Raw genomic sequence first — 12,598 nt, 5'->3', positions numbered from 1 at the left:
ATTTGTTGACAACTACTTAATTATTTTCCATTCAAATAGGTGACAGCTAATTTAATATTAATTATAAATTATTTAATATTAAAAAAGTATTTAATGATATCTAAACTGCTTGGAAGTCAAAACCAAGAACTTCACAACAGAAATTGTAATATAAGCATTGCAAATAATTACCAAATTTTATAGGATGTTCTATAATAGGATCATGCATATCTGGTAAAAGAATGTCAATGACTGATAAGATATTAAGCTCAAGGATGATGCAACTGGAAAGAATTTAATCGGTTATATGTTTACTCTATAAGTTTAGATCAACGAAAATATCAAAAATTAATGAAAAGTGTAAACAAGTTAGTTTTACACTTTTTTACTTACATTGTTAATGATAATGAACGTGTACTATCAGATGAATCTGAGGATAATCGATTTCTTTTAGTTGATGATTTTATTCTTGAAAATCTATATATATTTAAATGCTAAAAGTAAACATGAGAAAATAGCTTTTATTCAGACTAAAATTTTCAAAAAAGTTAAAGATAATGTAACTATTAAAAGTATTTTTAGACAGGCTGATTCAAATTTAAATCATATTTGCCATCAGTTTGTTGATTGTGATTTAATAATTTCAGGAAGTTTAAGAAATGTTTTGTAAAAGTTAGCATAGTGACACATTTGAATTTATTGCATTAAGTAAGACCAGAAAAATTATTGAAGGTGAATAAAGAAATAAAATTTAAGATTTTTAACAATATCAAACATTAAACACATAACATAAAGTATAAACATGTAACTACGTAAATAAAAGATACATAAAAACAGAAAACATAAATACATAAAACATGAAACACGAACACTAAAAATAAATTATAAATGTACTTAATTTTATTAAATGTTTGCAAAATAAGACCTGGAAGTTGTTAAAAATGCTAAACAAAATAGAAATATGAAGAAGGAATGAAAGGAACAAATAGAAAATTAGTATGAAGAGAAATGGTTTCTTATAATCACCATCAATATTAGGCTATTTGATGATATATCACCAATTAAACAATATGATTATACATTAACTTACTCAGAAATAGAAGGTGCTTCGCATAAAAGTTGAATGACTGGTTGACAACAGAAGAAGACAAAAAACTTAAAAAAAAGAAAGAGATGTGAATGAATGCCAGAATACATCAACTATAGTGAAGATAAAGATTATTGTTTAATATCTCTTGGCACACATAAATTTGTAGGTATATTACAGCAGAATTTGATGGAGGTAAATTAACAATTGGTGAAAAGGTACATTAGTCTACAGCTAAATTATACAATTTTTAACTAAAAATATGCTACAAGGGGTGATATAACTACAAACCTTAATAGTGCAGATTTATTATTTTATGCAGATATATTATTTCATTCAAGAGTATTATAATCTGGTAAAGAATTCTACTAGACTACAATAAGCTTAGGTATTAACTACAGTAATATGATATCTACTTTCTAACGTTATCAGAAGATTTTGATGCCAGTGTACATGAAAAAGCTCACTAATGTTTATTAAAAATGTATAGGGAAAGAAACTAAATATATTTGGATGAATGATGGAGTAATGAAAAACATGGAATAAAAAAGATGTTAAAAACCTAATTCAATGAAATTAATATTAACAATAAAAATATATCTAATTTAATTCGAATTTCAAGAAATTTCTCTCATAATTACTAAAAATCAGAGAAGTATGCAAAAGATTAGTGAATACTATAATAAATAACTTACCATTTAAAATGCATCTTCCTGGCTATACGTATTGTGTCCCAGGAACAAAGTTGAAAAAACATTAGCTCATGGTTATCAAGGATCTAATGAATTACACCAGTAATCTAAAAGATATAACCAGATAAAGTTTTAACATGAGAAAAATTAGTTGCAACGACAGTAAGAAGATGTTTGGTAAAAGAAAATACGGTATGGTACTCAGTGAAAATATTGGGGATTAGAAATTTTTTAAATAAGATTTTTTCATTAATTTTTTAAATATTAAATTTTTAATCAAAGTCCATTTTGTATAATATCAAAAATTTTTAATCTGTATAAAAGAATAGTTTTAGCATCAAATATTCTACCATGTGGTAAAACAAATTCTAAAGCAACTGAAATTAAATTAAATACTGAACAATTAAATAGTATTGATAATTTTTTGACAAATGCCCAAAAAAGAAGTAAAGATAAAAAAGTCGGTGAAATTTATTTCTACACCAGTTATACCTATTATGAAGGAATTGTAGAACATTTAAAAAAAGAAGCATGAAAGAGGAGTTCTTCCTCCTTTATTTGTTGCATTATCATATTTAACTGCTGCTGGTTTAGTAACTTGAGGAGCAGCTAATGTAACTAACCCAGTAACAAAATTAGCTGATAAAGAATTCGAACAGACAAGACATAATTTAGCATAACTTAAGAAAGGAACTTGATACAGTCCGAAGATGGTTTCAGCTGGGGTTTTCGTAGAAACAAAGGACTCAAAAAATAATTGAAAAGCATAATAAGCCGGAATCAGATTTTGACATAGGAAATCTTGCTAAAAATTTAAATATAATATAGGGTAGGCATTTTTTTACTGACAAATTAGGAAATAGCTCAAAAATTTTAAATATTGTATAGTTAATTTAGATATTTGATAATATTATTACTAATTTGATTGCTTTTTATAAAAGAAATAATGAAAAATTGTTTCCAATTCATTTGTTGGAAATGTACCATAAGCAATTATTTGGGAAAAATAATTTGAATTAAAATATTGAAGGAAGACAAAATTTTGATGGAATTACTTGAGGTTAGTTGAGTTTATTTCTGTTAAAACTCTTATCAGATATTTTTCAATTACATGATATTTCAATTTTAATAAATGGGCACTGATGGAAATAAAATATGAGGAATTAAAATAAATCAAAAATTGTCAGAATTAAAAATTAATAAACATGAATTAGAAAAAAATAGGAGGAATAGAATCAAATTTCATAAAGAACTAGAATAAAAATGTAATAAACACAAAGTAGAAACAGAAATAACAACTAATGAAGGATTGGAAAAAATTTATAAAGAAATGAATTTCAGAGAAATAGCTCCAAATTAATAAACAAGATGCAGATGAAAAATGTAAAATACGATGTAACAAATTAATAAGCAATTGCTTAATAGTCTGCTAAGAAGTTTATTGAGTTGAAAGGTATTAGATTGATTGTTACTGCTGCCTCACTGAGTGGTTATGCAACTGTCTCAAAGAAATATTTTGAAAATCAAATGGTGTCAGCTAAAGCAAAAAGCTGATCATACCGATATATTAACAAAATTTAATAATTCTCTTATAAACATTATATGGAAAAAGAATAAAAATTTTACAACAAATTAATGTACAAGTGTTCGAACACAGTTATTATACATTAAATTAAGTCAATGGATTTAAAAATGGATAAGTATATATTTTGTGTATGTGTTAATCCTTAAAAATGTTATTGTTAATGATTATAATATAGATTAAAATTTTTCATTTAATCAATGTGTTATTCACTTAAGTGTTAAATTTATGTTATCTAAATGGATAAAACCAATTATATGAATCTTGGCCATTTGGATAATCAGATCTGGTATTTGAAATGTAAACACTTTGCTAGAACAGCAACAAAAAATTGAAAACAAGTAATTAAGGTATTTATACAGATGGTAAAAATAAGAAAAATTAGTTTATTAAACCAAGATTGTAGGTGCTGGGAGGCAGCATTGAATGTTGCCAAAGAAATAATGAATCTGTTATATGATCTGATCAGAAAAATTTGAATAGAAGAAATATACGTTTTGCTATATACACTTAGTGACAGATTAAGTAGAAATGGGTTCTAAGAATTTCAAAAGTATCTCAGAAATAAATATAGGATATTAATATTTGTTAACTGTATTTGCTATTTTTTCCAAATTTGCTTCATCTACCTTGATTAAAGTCAAAACTGGTAATAATATTTCTAAGGTTTCAAAAACATTTTAAAACTAAGATCCCCAAGAAAATATGGACAAAGGTAAAGAATTTTATTATCCTTTAAAAAAAATTTTTTATTAATCATTACTCAACTATTTCAACACTAAATGTTTAAAAAATGGTTCAAATGGTTCTGAGCACTATGGGACATAACATTTCTGCTCATCAGTCCCCTAGAACTTAGAACTACTTAAACCTAACTAACCTAAGGACATCACACACATCCATGCCCGAGGCAGGATTTGAACCTGCGACAGTAGCAGTTGCGCGGTTCCGGACTGCGCGCCTAGAACTGCTAGACCACTGCGGCCGGCCTAAGAGTTTAAGTTGATTAAAGATTTAATAGAACATTAAATTAAAAAATTTTTAATGAGTTGATATAGTTAAAAAAACTAGTAGAACAATACAACAGTACAAAATATTCAGCATTAAAAATGAAACCAAATAAGAAATGAAACAATTGTGTAAACTTATTGCTGTATATAAAAAATGTAAAATGGTTGATTATATTCTAAATCAAGAAATATCTAGGAATTTTTTTAAAATATATACTTTTAAATCGTCAACAGAAGTTTTTGAAATTTAATATTTTGTATAGATAAATTTAGATATAGATTCAAGGACATAAAAGGAAATTTTATGAACAATAATGACTAAAACAAATTTTGCTTTTTTTGTATATATATATAAATCAATTTGTGAAAGAGAAAGGAACACATTTTCCAAAAATTAATTGCTTTTGAAAATGCTTTTAATAGTTATGTAACAGGATACTCTGTTGTAATATAATGTTATAAATTTTAAATAACTGAAAATAATTTTTGATAGCACTATTTAAGTTAAATTTTTCAAAGTGAATAATATTTGAATTAAAAGCGAATACCATACAAGATTCAATTTGCTATATCGTGAATAATTGTTCTGATGTATCTAACACATTAAAATTGTTGCAATACTTGTCAATTCTTAAGTTATCTTTAATCCCTTCATGTAATTTTATTTAATTGGGGAAATAATATAGGCTTAACATTACTTAACCTTTCAGGGGGCTATTTCTAATTTCAATTCATTGTTTATCTAATCTTAGAGTTCTAATAACATAATAACTGTTTTAAAAGTTACCATCTTGCTATCTTTAAAATAACTAATGTTGGCCTTAAATTCTTTCTTGGAGAAATCGTATGTTGAAATATTACATTTATTTTATCATTTTTTCGTTTATTATCTCTATATTAACTGTTTCTCTTAAAGTTTCCATTCACCTTTCCCCGAAATTCATTGTTTACTCACGATTTTTACTTATTTCTTCTTTTTTTTTTTTTGAAGTTGTGCTATACAATAATCTTTGTGCTCTATTTCTATTTTGTACGAATTTTTTATATTTTCCTTGATTCTGTATTTACCATGTTTTCTTATAGATGATAAAATATCTTCAGTAACCCTAGTTTAAAATTTTTTAGCCACTTCTTTTCAAGAAGAGAAAAATAATGGATGGAGAAGTGATTCAATGAGAGACATCTTATCACTTCCTTTTATCCCTAAGTAAGACATGCCCTAAAATTTTCATATAAATTTTTATCATATTCATTAATATTGTTACAATCAATTGGTTATACCTTTAAATGCTAATATTTCCACAACATCTATTGTTGCAAACTGAGGATTTTTATTTTCATTAACTAAAATAAATAGTTCATTATTTTTAATATTATTTTATTGTCTTTAATTTGATTTTCATTTATTAGAATAATTTTTGTTATATTTTTATGTTTTTAATTATTTTGAATATTAATATTTTTTACTGTTTTATTATTCTGTTAATTTTTTGTTTTTCATTTTTAATTTAAAATGTTACATTTTTTTATTTTTCAAAACGTATTAATTTTTTCATTTATAAATTAGGGAATGATTATACAACTTCACTGTGATTAAATCCGCCATTTACCATTTACTTCATGATTGTTGTGAAACAAACTTTTTAGTTAAATTTATAAATAAAACATCATTGTCAATCAGAAAGCCTCAATAGAAAAGAATTAGAAACACTACTTCCTTCCAATGTTGAAAATATGATGAACCATTGAAAGAAGTAGTTTTTCTACCAGTATGTCTTTGAGAAATCAAAAAGCAGAAAATAGTTAATACTTATGTAGTTTCTAGAGCATTTAAAATTAGATTACAAACTGTAAATTTCGTAAATAGTGTAATCTCAGTTAATTCTAGTCATTTCTATGCATTGTAACCTAAAACTGTGACTGTGGTGAAGAAAACCTAAAATTATGCAATGCCTTGAGAAAAATTTTTATGTCATTGTGACTACGGAATGTAGACTAATAACAAAGTTATGGAATTTTGGCATCGAACTCAAAATTTCCAGAGAAAAGGATATATCAAAAAAATTGAAGGAGAGTCAACAATATTTTATCACAAATGTCTAATTCTCGAACATGCAGAACAGAATGGGCATGATATAGAAGTATGGGAATACAGTTAGCAAATAATAGATATGTCCAATCATAGGTTCATCTTATACTGAATTACCAGAAAAAAATTAAAAGAATTATACTAATATATCACATAAAGAGCTGAAATGTTTTCTGTGGTCTACAGCCTCAGCATGAAATCCAGTAACTAATATGAAATGTGAAAACCCAGATAGAACAAGTAAATATAAGACAATTATTATAGACCCTGAAGAAAAAATACCTAACATATCATTTTGTGTTTGCATAGATAATATTTGAAAAAACGAATCTATAATTAGTTAGCTACATAAGTTTATTCCTTAGCTAAAAAACGTCACGTATACCCATTAAAAATTGCAAAATGTAAGAAATAAGAACAGATGAATTTACCATATGTTAAGGAATGAAATAACTAATATCACCGCTGGATAAAACTTTTACCTGGACTTGCTTTATCTCAAGTACGAGCACATAAAAATTGGAAATTTATTCGTGATTCATGTTCACTACAGTTTAATAATAACTAGAAATTCGACAACCACTCAAATATTTGTTTAATTAATAATCTGTTAAAAGCAGAAGCACCAGAAAAAGATATAAATATAAAACATAAAAATTATCAATGTACACAAAATTTCCTTTTGTTATTTATGCAGATTTTGTAACTTTGTCATTAAAATTAATTACAAATATCCTGAATTAACAACAGCTGATATTACTAGTGGTTTCTATTGTGTAAAATAAAAATACATATAAGGTTAACAATGAACAAATAAATTAAATTGAATTAAAACTATAATCTAATAACCAAAACTTATACTGCAAAATAATAAAACATGAACCAAGTGCTTTTTGTTACTTTATTAAATATTTGTATGGAGACTACAAAATTTTTTTTGTGTACAAAGGATCATATTTCCCCAAAAAATTTTCAGAATGTTTGAAAAATTAGTTGAAGAAATAGGAAGAACTTATTCTGAAGAAGAAGAAATCACAGCATGACTTGTAAAGTAGAATCTAAATATAAGAAATCTAGAATTTTTCCATTCTGTAAAATACCTTATATAAAAAAGTAATAACTAAATCCATTATGGAATAATTTCGATGTAAAACTAAAAAGATCCAAGATTGATACCGATTTATTTATGTAATTTATGTGTCTGTGACTGTCATTTATTTGTGAAAGAACTTGCTTAAGATAAAAAAGAAATAAATTTAACAGCAAATATTGAAAGTGTTTATATTAGTTTTGGTAAAAATACAGAAATTTAGGATATGAGCTTTATTGACACATCTAACTGTAAGGCTTGAAGCCTTGATTAACTTTCTTCAAATTTAAAATGGAAACAAATGAACAGTATTTCAAAAAAATTTACCAGTAGAACTTACAAATTTAGTAACTAAAAAGGGCTTATATTTATGATTATATACATAGTTTGGAAAAATTTGAAAAAAAGAACTTCCACTAACAGAAGAACTTTTATAATAAATTAAATGGATATGGTATTAGTGAAGAATATTACAAACATACTCAATTGATCAGGGAAACATTTTAATAAATCCTGCAGAATATCACGATGTTTTCATATGGGTTGATTCAAATTCATTTGATTTTAAAAAAATAACCGAAATTTCAGACACTTGTTTATGTTTTTGAGTGAGTTGTGAATACCCAAAAAATTTACATGATAAACATAAGGATTTCCCTCTCGCTCCCAAAAATTAAATTCTGTGAGATAGTAAATGTAATTATGTTCTTCACTATAGAAATCTTAAGCTATATTTATCTCTAAGAATGAAAAAAATTAATTAATTTTTCAAATTTAAATAGGTTGATTTTTAAAAAAGTATGTTGATTTATATACAGAAATGAGGACATAAACAAGAAAGGATTTGGATAAGGTTTCTAGAAACAACTGAATAATCCAGTGTTTGGGAAATCAACAGGAAGCATAAGAAACAGAGTATATATAAAATTAATCTCAGATGCAGAGATATGTGATACATTATTAGCAAGGATAAACCTTAAAGGAAGAAGAATATTTAATGAAAATTTTGTTTCCTTCCATGTGAAGTAAACTAAAAACTTTTTAATAAACTTATTTGTATTGGAATCTCTATACTTGCTTAATCGAAAAATTTAATGTATCATTTTCACTAAAATATGAAGAAAAAATTGAACTTTGTTTCCAACATTCCGATAGTTAAATCTATAATATAAAAACTAAAATTTTATTAAAGATATGAAACCACTGATTGATTATTGTGATACAAGTGATTATTCAGAAGATAATATTTATAACTCTCCTCAAGTAAATGGAAAAGTAGTAGGAGAAATGAAGGATTCTTTGGTTTAAGAGCAAAAATGTCTGCTTGTGAATTTGATAATAAGCAAGAGGAAAAAACCAAAAGGCATAAAGAACTGTCTTGTTAAAAATATAAAAATTTAAAGGATTGTAATGATTGTTTATTTCACAATAAAGTACAATATAGAACTTTGAATTTAATATAAAGCTTTAAACATGAAATCCGTTCTGTTGAAATTAATAAAGAGCTTTAAGTCTACATGGTAAAAAAGATATGATTTATAACATAAAAAAGATACAATATCAAGTGAACATTATAAAGTTAATAATTAGTCACTGACAGAATCTTCATTTAAATTTTTAATTTTTAATAATAAAATAAAAAAAAGAATTAAGTAACATTATTAAGTTTTTTATTTTTGTTGTATTCTAGAATCATTTTTTTCCATTAATATCTATATTTGTCCTCAAATGTTAGATTTTTATAGAAACATTCTAATTCTTTAGTTTTATGACAATTTACATTTTTGAATTTGTTTTCTTCATTTTTTGAATTTATGTTTTTATAATTATTAATCGATAAAAGTATTTTTGAGTTTTCTTCATTTATAATTCGTTTGAAAATGTTCTTTGCAGTAATATTTAGAAACATTTTTCACCCACACACAAAGAATTATACTTTTGAAACTTCCTGGCAGATTAAAACTGTGTGCCCGACCGAGACTCGAACTCGGGACCTTTGCCTTTCGCGGGCAAGAGCTCTACCATCTGAGCTACCGAAGCACGACTCACGTCCGGTACTCACAGCTTTACTTCTGCCAGTATCTCGTCTCCTACCTTCCAAACTTTACAGAAGCTCTCCTGCGAAGGTAGGAGACGAGATAATGGCAGAAGTAAAGCTATGAGTACCGGACGTGAGTCGTGCTTCGGTAGCTCAGATGGTAGAGCGCTTGCCCGCGAAAGGCAAAGGTCCCAAGTTTGAGTCTCGGTCAGGCACACAGTTTTAATCTTCCAGGAAGTTTCATATCAGCGCACCTCCGCTGCAGAGTGAAAATCTCATTCTGGAATTATACTTTTATTATATAGTTTTTATTGCATTCTCCTAAACAATGGCTGCATTTGGTTCTGCAACTATTTCTTGTATATTTCTGTGAAGTAACGTTATCAACTGGTTGTCACCTCACAGTTTTTACAGATCCTGGCTTCCATTCCTGTAGAAAAAAAATTTAATGAAAAAGGTAAAAAATTAATAGATTAAAATAAAAAATCAATAGATTGAAATATAGATAAAAATAATTAATACAATAGATTAAAATAAGAAAGGAGTAAAAAAATTTATTACATTTTTGAAAATGAGTTTATATTTTTATATGGTTTATATTTTGATAGTTCATATTTTTTAAATTTTTTCATGTACAAGGTTTTTTATTCACTTAATGATTCATACTAAACTGATTCTGAATCATTTACATATTCTGTTAAAATTTATAATCTACTGATTTACAAATATGTTCGTATTCAGTTAAGTTTATAGATTCAATTGAATTTTTGTTTGTAGTAGTGAGGAGAACCAGTTCAATTTTTTTTAGTAGTAGATGATATTTGTGGCAGTCCGACTTATCATAAATAGTTAAAATAATTAATTTTAACCAATTATGAGATTACAAGGTGTGTTCAAATATTTCAAATAATTCAATACTTCGTACATAAAATTTTTGTACACTTACCTTTTACTTATTGTCCATGGTCTCCTACGAAACACTCTCCTCCACAATTCATGTAAACTATCAGTAAACTCAAGAGCGAGCGAGCTAGTCCCCACTCTGCTTATCCAGCTGTCACTAGACGCTTTTACAGGTTTTTTCACAGTGTAGTACTGGCCCTGCCGTGGTGCTTGCTTTAGATCTGTGGCGACGCCGTGTATACATATGTCCCGGCAGCGATTATTATTAGATAAATGTGTTAAGACCATAAGCACTACTAAAGACGATAGCATCTTGCGAAACACAACATTGTAGATTAAATAATATTCACATAGGAACAGAAGTTGGGATTCTACTAGAAACATAGAACCAAGTGCCTCTTCATGTGAATGTAAATTCCTCAACAGCTATTCGCAAATCCAGCACCATGTAGTGCAATAAATCCATACAATAAAAGGCTTGTTCTTACAGTGTGTTTCTACTAAAAAAGGTAGAAGTTTCATTTGAAGGGTGCATAACAGTTTTTGCAACACAAAGAGCATTTAAAAAGTAACAAGAAATTTAAAATTTCACATCTATTAGTCCAATTCACACTAATATTTTTATCATTGTCTTTGGAAACATGTCTCAAAGGTATCTGTACAATGTTATGCATATCGGGTATTTAGTCTGTTGTCAGCTGTCAAATAGGTTACATGTGTTTTGGTAGTTTCGACGATTATTTGTCTTGTATATAAGTAGATTACAGAATCTGTATCAAATTTTGTTATGAGAATGGAATAAAATGTATCAAAGATTTAGAAGTGTCAAATATTGCTTTTGGTGAGTCTCCTATAAGTAAAACAAGGGCTTACAAGTGGTATAAACATTTCAAAGCAGGTGTTAAATTGCAGTTGGTTTACAAGCATAGGTGAAATTAAAAATGCATAGTTAAGAGAGCTGTAAACTATCACGAAGAAAGAGTTCCAAATGTGCTTCAGGAACTGGAAAAAACACTGGCATAAGTGTAAAGTATATAACATTGTTGTAGATTAACAAATAAAGTTCTTACTACAAAATAAAAATTAATATCTGAATACATCTTGTATATCAAGCTTTTTACATAGAACTCCAGAATCGATGTACGTGTTTTGAAGGAAATTTCAGCAGTGTTTATGACAGCTATTGCGTACATACTTTAAGCAGTATGTCTTACAATCAGGTGAATAATAACTGACATAGAGATTTAGTGACAGAATGCATTCAAATGCTACTGCTCCATTAGCTTCAAAGGTTTTACATGATTGAATCATATTCTATTAGCGAAAATTAATTAATTTTTAATTATTTCTGGTTTTGTACAACTAATGATAAAGGTATTTCTTTATTTGGATCACATTTGTCTACATTTATCTCTGAATAATTTTTAACACTTTTGCTATTATGTAGTACATTGTGCTTCACAGTGTGTGAACATAGTCAGGTTTGAAAGCATACATGATGTATTTTTTAAGAAATTGTTCATTTCCCATTTACATATGTCATTTTTTAGAGGTCATCATGAACAGTTTCACTGTCATTATAGTCATCATAACTTTCTGAATTAATAACTATGCCCTCTAGCACATCTTCAATAATTCCATCCTTAACCCAGTACTGTCTTTCAAGACTCTCTATGTCGAGGCAGTATGCACTCCAGTCATCTTGAGTTATTGTTTCAAAATCTGTAACAATTGGAGAAATGTTTGTATATACTTTTTTTGGTTACTGCAAAATTTAGTTTGGAATAAAACGTGGAAACTCAGAAAAATGCTACATACCTTCTTTCACAAACTGCAGTTATTTTCTCATGCAAATATCTCCAAGAATATTTCTTCCTCTGACGAAATTTTTGAGTTTCTCCCATGCCAGTTCAATTGGATTGAAGTCACAGTTATATGCTGAAAGTCGCAGCACAGTGTACCCATGAGATTAAGGATTTTATTAATTTCAAATTTCCATAAATCATACGTTGTTTAATTAAATCAAATAATTTTGTTTTTGTCATTGACAAATCAGTTTCCATCTTTTTTTTAATAACCACTCAATCATTTCCCTTATATTCCAGGAAAAGGTTGTTGCCTTGCTATC

The sequence above is a fragment of the Schistocerca nitens genome, chromosome 3, assembly GCF_023898315.1.
Source record: "Schistocerca nitens isolate TAMUIC-IGC-003100 chromosome 3, iqSchNite1.1, whole genome shotgun sequence".
In the NCBI taxonomy this organism is placed as follows: Eukaryota; Metazoa; Arthropoda; class Insecta; order Orthoptera; family Acrididae; genus Schistocerca; species Schistocerca nitens.
This window is presented reverse-complemented; position numbering follows the sequence as displayed.